We start from the raw sequence: 9,264 nt of genomic DNA on the forward strand, positions 1-9,264 counted from the left end.
GTACAAAGACACATTAGTTTCAGAACTGATTTTGGACAGGAACTCATTGAGTTCTCAGCTCAAATTAAGTGACATAGCAGTTAAAATCAATTTAAGAGCTTCCTGGAATACCATTTAGAGCAAGTATGCAGACATCTTCTTATTTAAAACCTGGAACACTGACAAACTCCAGCAGATTGGGTCTCATAGGCATTGAAACTGTGGGAACATGCACAGTAACAGTAAATCTGCTTTTCATTTTCTAGATTCCTAATGATTTAGCCATGAATATAATGCAGCCATATGCTTAGCTGAATCTATTGGTTAAAATAAAGCTTTGGATTAACTGGGGATTTCAGTTAACTGTTCTATCCTTACTTCTTTAATTGAAAATCTAATTTGTCTTAATTATAGCCATATTTGCCAAGTATTTTACAAAATGAGGAATATAATAAAAGAGGACAAGTCAGCATATGTTGGCACATGTTAGAAATTTTAAATTATTTAACCACAAGATAAATTTTTTTGAAAAACTGGATTTCAACATTAGTTACTTCAAAGAATTAATTCATCCATTTAATATAAATGTTTTTATTTATTTTTTAACATCTTTATTGGAGTATAATTGCTTTACAATGTTGTGTTAGTTTCTGATGTATAGCAAAGTGAATCAGCTATACGTATACATATATCCCCATATCCCCTCCCTCTTGTGTCTCCCTCCCACTGTCCCTATCCCAGCCCTCTAGGTGGTCACAAAGCACGGAGCTGATCTCCCTGTGCTGTGCGGCTGCTTCCCAATAGCTATCTGTTTTACATGTGGTAGTGTATATATGTCCATGCCACTCTCTCACTTCATCCGATCTTACCCTTCCCCCTCCCCGTGTCCTCAAGTCCATTCTCTACATCTGTGTCTTTATTCCTGTCCTGCCCCTAGGTTCTTCAGAACCATGTTTTGTTTTTTTTTTTAGATTCCATATATATGTTTTAGCATACAGTATTTGTTTTGCTCTTTCTGACTTACTTCACTCTGTATGACAAACTCTAGGTCCATCCCCCTCACTACAAATAACTCAATTCCATTTCTTTATATGGCTGAGTAATATTCCATTGTATATATGTGCCACATTATCTTTATCCATTCATCTGTCGATGGACACTTAGGTTGCTTCCATATGCTGGCTATTGTAAATAGAGCTGCAATGAACATTGAATGTATTTATTTTTAAAAGTAATGGCCTTATTTCTTCATGTGCTTTTCAGTTGTACGCCTTTTTGTTTGGCTAAAGGAAAGGAAATATCATTAGGTATAATTTTGAACTGCATCCCAGTTCAAACAGCATTCTCTAAAGCTCTGTTTTATTGAGAGTATTTCATAGAACATAAGCCTGAAGAGATGCCTATGTAAAAAAGAAAAGTTTCTGTGGCTAAGTGTGTTTGGGGAACTGCACATAATACTAAAATCAAGGAAATTCTCAGTATACATTAGATTTGAACTCCTAACAATTTCCCAGGTGATGCTTATGCAGCTGGTACAGGGTCTGTACTTTGAGGACCGTTATCTACAGGCTTCCCTCTCAGAAAGGTACTAGACCCCTAGAAGCTCCATGGAAACAAGTACCAATTAAATAGGTAAGATGAGCAATCCTGGTGAAGTGTGGAAGTGGTGGATCAGAAACAGAGGCTGCTCGTCCCCTGTGCCATACAGTTGCTATCTATAGAATCAGACCTTATTATTTCTATGATGCTGGAGGAAGGTCTGATCTTCTCCATTCATAAATCCTGAGTGCCAAAATAGGACTGGAAGCAAGATTTCCATTATGTCATGGCCAGAGCTTTAAGGCTTGCATCCCAGTGTCTCATAAACCAGGAGAGGGTTAAGTTGTTTTCCAACAATAAATTCTGAGGCGGAAAACTTGGGTTGGAGGCAAGGTTTTCTTTACTTTGTGCTTTCATCTGTTGGCTGCCAGCTCCTGACCATGTCTCATAGCCATAGGCTGAAGTCTTTTGCTTAGTCTAATATCGAGTTCTACTAAATGATGTATCTCATAGTAGCTCAATCCTGTTTTATAAAAAATACTTGGACATGGGAATGGGCACCCCACAAACATCAAAGGGATGAATGTAATCCAACTGTACATAAAACAAGAAGAATATTAAGGGGCATATCATCAAAAGCTGAAGGCAATTTCAAACCCACAATTTTATTCCTTCACTATGAAATGAGAATAGCAAAGAAGTTAATTAGATGGAGTTGCTCCCAGGGCAACCAGCAACCAACTGACCCTGTAATCTGAAAACTGTTTGATAATTCAGCTCATAAGTAAAAGATATTGTTTTTCCAAAGGCAGGTGTTTCCTACATAGATTAATCAGTAAATGCATTTCACTTACTATTGGCATTTAAGGTATTACCTAAATAGAATATGAAATTTTCTATGCAATTGTGTTTATCATTCAAGCAGATGTGTTTCACATAACCAATATATCCTATAGGATATGAATTAACCAAAAAGTAGAACAATTGTCTCCTGCATGCAGGATATGTAATATAATTTTCTGAGGCTTTCAGTGTCATTCTTGCCCTTCCTTGCCCATTTTTTATACTAATCATTCTTCAGCATTGTTGACAGTGATATTAGCAGCTATAATCTCAGATATTAAGTATTGAAATGATATAAGTTGATCAAAGAGTAAAGCATAGTGTCCAACCCTTGGGTCAGGAGAGTGGTATGAGAGGTAAGGGTTGATTTGATTGATTCATTGCAAGTAGGACTCAAAGTTGACTTTTGTGTTAATATTTATAGAGCTATACACAAATGTGTCTATTTTACTGTATAATAATTTAATAAGTTTGTTGAGCTTTAGTTTTTTTCTTCCTGATTTTTATGTGCTTTATTTGTTTTTCTTGACTTACTAACAATGGCTAAAACCTCCAATACAATATTGACTAGAAGTTGTAGAAGTAGGAATTATTGTCTTTTTCTTGATCCTAGTGTGGGGAGGTGAATAATTCAGTCTTTCATGAGTAAGTTTAATATTAGCTTTAGGTTTTTTGTTAGAGGCAATTTATCAGATTGAGAATACTCTCTACTATTCTTTATCATGTATTGCTAAACATTTTAATGCATCCATTAAAATTATATGGGATTTATCCTTTTCCTATTAATTTTGTGAATTAAATTTTTGATTTTCAAAGGGTAAGTCAACCTTGCATTCCTGGAATAAACACAATTTGGGTTTATAATCCCTTTCATATATTGTTGAATTTGATATGGTAATATTTTGTCAAGTATATATTTAAGTAAATATTGTATTTGTTTATATTAAGGAGGGATATCTGTTCATATTTTTAAATGCCTTTTTGTGATTTTATTGAAGTAAACTTTACATATGGTGAAGTGCACAGATTTAGACAACAATTAAATGTTTTGACATATGATTATACCCATGTAGCCTACACTGCCATAAAGACATAGACCATTTCTTTAATTCCATAAAATTTACTCATGCCTCCTATACAACCAGTCCCTACCCCCCATAGATTAGCCTGTCATAATCAATTTCTGTTAAGCTAAATGTGTTTTGCCTTTTCTTGATCTTCATATAGATAATATAGCACTCTTATGTACCTGACTTCTTTTGCCCAACACATGGTTTTTGAGATTCATCTATGTTGTTGCATACATCAGTGGTTCATTCATTTTTATTGCTGAGTAGTATTTTATTGAGTGAATATATTACAATGCTTTTTAAATCTTTTATCCTGATGGACATTTGGCAATACTGGAAATAAAGGTGACAAGCATTTTTGTGTAAGTCTTCTTCCATGGATAAATTGCTTCCTTTTTTGGAGTAAATACCTAGGAGAGAATGACTGAATCATAGAGTAGGTATATGTTTAAATACATAAGGAAATATCAAGTGGAACTAATGGAGATGACGGTCAAGAAGTTGAAAGATTCTAATGAATGTCACCCCCTCACCTGATAAAGGTGTGCTAAAGAGGAAGGCTGGAAAATATAGCCCATGGACTAAATCTGATATTCTGCCTATTTTTGTATGGCCTGTAAATGAAAATTTTTTTTAACCTATTAAAATGTAAAGTGTAAAAGGACTATTAGCTCTTTGGCAATAACAGTTGCTTAATTTTGCTTCTTGGTCCCCAAAGACATAAATATTTGCCATTTGGTTCTCAGAGAAAAATTTTCTGACCACTGGGCATAACTACAGTAGTAATACAATGACTATTTTTTAAACATTCTAAGAATGATAATATAGATTGTCTAAAATAAACAATACAGTTTTGAAGCAAAGAAAAAAATGATCTTGGATCAGATATATTGATCCAGAAATAATAAATGACAAAATTGTATCCAAAGATAAGCTAGATGGTCTGCCATAACCAACAGTACCAGAATTGTGCCATCTTGAAGTTGTGCTATTTGTTGTTGTAAAAATAAATTCTTACTTGGGAATCCTTATATAAGATAATAAGAAAATCCCAACATTTTAAATGCATAAAAAGGGATGAAAGAATATTGCAGAGTCAAGCATATGTTACAGTTTTTCTATGCCTCTGATCCTTACACCAAAGTATAATGACTTTAAAGGAAGTAAATAACCTTAATAAAGAATGGATCCTGGTCTTCACAGCTGCAACCATTAGGGTTCAGGCTTGAACTATGTCAACCAGTTGGTTTTTTGAAGTAAAAAAAATGATTCACATAATAGCTTGGTACTCTGTTAGAAAAATTGGCACCAGTCATTCATAATGCCTAAATAACCGCTGAGTTCTTAACTGGCTCTACCTCTGTTAGTTTTAGAACTCAAGTGCCAGTCATACAGTAGGCCAAATAGCAAGATCACAAAAGAAGTGGCTCAGCAGAATACCCATATTAAAATGCAAAGGGGACATCTTAGGATGAGACAAATCCAACCCTTCAGGTGTCTAAGACTAGCATCATGAGATTGCTCCTGTTGAGATTGCTTTGCTGAATTCGGATTAGATCTGAAGGCTTCACGCTGGTCTGAATTCACAAATGACCAAGACAAAGGATCTAGCTCTTGGATAGAGGAGCTGTGCTTACAGTGGTAGGCACAAAAGGCAAAGCAGATTCCTTCATCAATGGGTAGAAATTCAGACTCAGATGATATATTCTATCTCTTCTCCTGTTGACAGGAGCTAAGATATCTGCTCAGCTTTTTCACATTTCCAGCTGTTGTTTTCCACTAGACTTCTTGGAATCTTCCTTGTGCATTCATTCAAGGATTTGAGGAAAGTGTGTATGCTGAGTTGGTAACTCTTTCCCTCTGGTGCTTTCCTTCTCAGGATTTCCCCCTTCTATTTATAGCTCCTCTGGTAGCCCAAACTCTGTTCTCTGACACCTCAACCTGATAAAACAGCAGATTTCTGCTTGAATTATAGCTCCCCTACGCTATATGAAGTGGGAATTGCCTTCGGGGAAAAGTCAAATAAGTGTGGATCTGACTCAGTGGCCATTTATTCTTTCAAAAGTTGAAATATTCCATGATTGCTGCCTGCCTTTGGACATTCTAAAAGTGCCTTCAACTTGGTTTATAAATTATTTTTTAATAATTATTTGTAGGAGAGTTATTCTTATATATAAGCTACTTATCTTTACCACAGTCTGAACTCATTTTTCTTTCCAAAGGCATCTCTCCATTGCCTTCCAACATTGAAAGTTCCTTTGAATTTGAATCCAGGTTAATTTTATCCCCTTTCGTAGTTAACTTTGTCTTTTTGCCTTGACTTTAAAAGGATTCTCTCTTGATACTCAAGGAGAGTGACTTGGTATCTCTTGCACATACTGCCACATACCAGTTCATTCATTCTGCCGATATTTATCACCTATGTGCCAGCTATTAAAAAAATTGTTGGGGATACAGCAGTGAATAAAACAACAAAATTATAATAGTAGACCTGTTTTATAGTGAGAAGAGAGAAAAATAAAGAAGTGTAAACGATCTTAGCAATAATAAAGTATAAGGATATAAATACTATGGAGGAAAACAAAGTAGAGAAGGATATTTTAGAATATGTTTTAATATTTCTTCTACTTTTTTCTTACTCTCACTATCACTTTATAAATACATCATAACTGATAACAATTCAAAGTAGCATGCCATTTCCTTCTTTATGTTTATCTAAAAGAATCCTAATTTACCAATGACATTAAATATATCATTTGCTTCTGTGGTGTTGGGGTTTTTATAGGTATTTTTTTTTGAGTAATATAATAGCCTTCCACAAAAATTTTTATCCCATGACTTTTAGGGAAGTTGATATTTCATATTTTATATTCTTCAGTCCATGCATGAATATTCATCAGTATTTCTTGAATAAAATTCCCATGCTTGAATCTACATTTTTTACTGTGCTGAAAAAAAGTCCGCCTTTTTAGAAAAACAAATAAGATGATTTTGTTCCGTGCTTACAATGGAACAAAGTGGAATTTAAAACCAAGTAGAGCCTGTCCTCTATACTCTACTTGGTTTTAAATTCCACTTTGTTCCATTGTAAGCATGGAACAAAATCATCTTATTTGTTTTTCTAAAGAAAAACAGGTAAATAGAAAAATAGACCATGCTCCTAACTAGTAAAACTAAGTAAAATAAAACACTTTCTGATTCAACATATAGGTTTCATATAAAGCCAATTTAAATCTTTATGGGGTAGTCTCAAAGTATCTCCCCCAAGATAGTTATTACTTAACAACAACAACAACAACAAAAACTAAGTAGAAACAACTACTTCCAAAGTTACCAGGACTGACTGATGCATGATTATAAATGGTCAGATATCAGTGCTAAAAGAATGCCATACATTCTCCTCATGTGGTCTCGCGGAGTCGGGTCCCTGTCTGGGAGCGGTGCCGTGTGGTGGAGGAAGGTGTCCCGGGACCGTCAGGAGCAGGCTCAGCAGAGGAGGAGTGTCCATAAGGAGAGTTTCACCTTCTTGAAGATTAAAGCCTAGCAGTTCTGAGCTATTTCTAGTCCAAATGTCTGCAAAATTGAGAGAGACATCAAAACTCCTTCCACAAACTTCAGGGGACCCTGACTGCATTCTGGTAATGAAGGTGGAAGAGGGAGGGCAGGCCTCTAATATGGTCTCCAGCCGCCACTGGAGCAGCTACTACAGCTCAGAGACCTACCGCCAGTGGTTCAGGCAGTTTGACTACCAAGAGTCATCTGGGCCCTGGGAGGCTCTGAGCCAGCTCCGCGAGCTGTGCTGTCAGTGGCTGAGGCCAGAGGTGCATAGCAAGGAGCAGATCCTGGAGCTGCTGGTGCTGGAGCAGTTCTGGCCATGTTGCCTGAGGAGCTGCAGGCCTGGTTTGAAGAGAACCGACCAGAGAGTGGAGAGGAAGCCGTGGTGATGCTGGAGGAGCTGGAGAAAGAGCATGACAGGGCGGCTGAACAGGTCTCTCTTGGACGAAATGAGGACATGCTTGCAAAGAAGCTATCAACTTGTGAAATCACTCAGGAGACACCACGTAGCCAGCTTAAGCCCACAGAAAAGCAACTGCAGTGGGCATTGAAGGAGCATCACACCTTAAGACAAAATGATAGAGACACCGGAACTATAAATGTGAAATCAGCTTCAAGGCGAAAGGCTTCTTCAGGCAAAGAACTGCATCACAAAGTTTCTAACACTCTTCAAACGAATGCTTCCCAGAGTTTCACATTTAGAGGAACCTGTGAACAAGATAGAAAGTTTGAAAGAAGACAGGGAAACCGTAATCGGAAAAAACAACACAAGTGTAATGAATGTGGGAAAGTCTTTACTCAGCGCTCAGCCCTTAATCTACATCAGAGGATCCACAGTGGAGAGAAACCTTATACATGTGACGTGTGTGCAAAGGCTTTCAGCCGAAGTGCAATCCTGATTCAACATCGAAGAACCCACACTGGGGAGAAACCCTTCAAATGTCATGAATGTGGGAAAGCCTTTAGTCAGAGCTCGAATCTTTTCAGACATAGGAAAAAACATACTAGAGAGAAAGTCCCATCAGTGCTGCGAGGGAGTCAAAACATTTACTGAGAACTTTTTCAACAGGGGAGCAGACACAAGGCACCAATACTCCTTTAGTATAAATCGGTAGTTTCAGTGGGCACCAATTTCCTTTCAAAGGTTGTAACAGCCACAGGAGAGAATGTAGAATATTTTCTGTTAGCATTGTTTGCTTTTCTCTACAGTGTCAGTTCAGATGATTGAGATTCTAAAGCTTAAATCGGATTTCCATCCCTAGTGCAGCTCTTGAAAAGATACTCTCAGACATGTTCTACTGTTTCCATTATTAACACAAATAATGAACTAGTATGTTCCTTTTTAGACAAGTACATTTTCCCTGTTGAGAAGGAGTGTGTGAGTTAGTATATAAGTGGGTATTCTCCATTTCATTACTTGCACATTGGAGTTACTAGACCAAAGATTTAATCAGTTTTTAAAAAAAAATTCCTGGAAATTCTCTGGCAGTCCAGTGGTTAGGACTCCACACTTTCACTGCTGCAGGCCTGGATTCAGTCCCTGATCAGGGAACTAATATCCTCCAAGTCACATGGCATGGCCAAAAATAATAAAATAAAATAAATTTCCTGTTTCATTTTTCTGTTACCTGATTCAAAATATGAGAATAGGATTGAGGAGACCCAAAAGAATATGTACCTCAAGACCTAAGCTGAAATGTCCAGGGTCATTGTTAGGAAGCAGGTGAGTAAAGGGACTTTACTTGTCTCTTACAAAAACCTGAGAACCTACATACTGTTTTGTTTCAATTTTTAAAATTGAGGTATAGTTGATGTATAATATCTATACATACTGTTGATGATACTAAGTAATTTCCTGTGTAGGAAAAAAAAAATTATCTCCTTTACAATTTATATTGGAAATATCTCAGTGAAAGCATTAAGATTTGCTCTACGTGTCTTTAGGAAGTGGCCTAAATATGATGAGTGTTCTAATAATGAACAGTTATCTGTCGGTGCTTATATAAAGTTGATGATCACCTTAACATAAAGAAATAAGGAAGATGAAGAAAAGACTGTCCAAACGAGACTGATGTTACCTGGTAAGTGCAGCACATAATGGAGAACTGTACTTACCTGGAAATGGGAACCCTTAACAGCTGGTGACTATCCTTCAGAGTTCTTCATGGCCTCTGTTCTGGCATAAATCAGCTGTGAACATGTTTCAGGCATCCCAGGACAACCTTTTCAGGGTCTTATGCATTCTTACTAAATGAGTTTCTAGACAATTTATCATGAT

At 36.6% G+C, this 9,264-nt stretch overlaps 1 pseudogene; it reads left to right on the plus strand.

Moving 5' to 3' along the window:
* The first annotated feature begins 7,000 nt into the window (after nt 1-7,000).
* Nucleotides 7,001-8,713, plus strand: LOC132430628 (zinc finger protein 396-like; annotated as a pseudogene).
* Nucleotides 8,714-9,264: the final 551 nt, after the last annotated feature.

The sequence above is a fragment of the Delphinus delphis genome, chromosome 9 (assembly GCF_949987515.2).
Source record: "Delphinus delphis chromosome 9, mDelDel1.2, whole genome shotgun sequence".
NCBI lineage: Eukaryota > Metazoa > Chordata > Mammalia > Artiodactyla > Delphinidae > Delphinus > Delphinus delphis.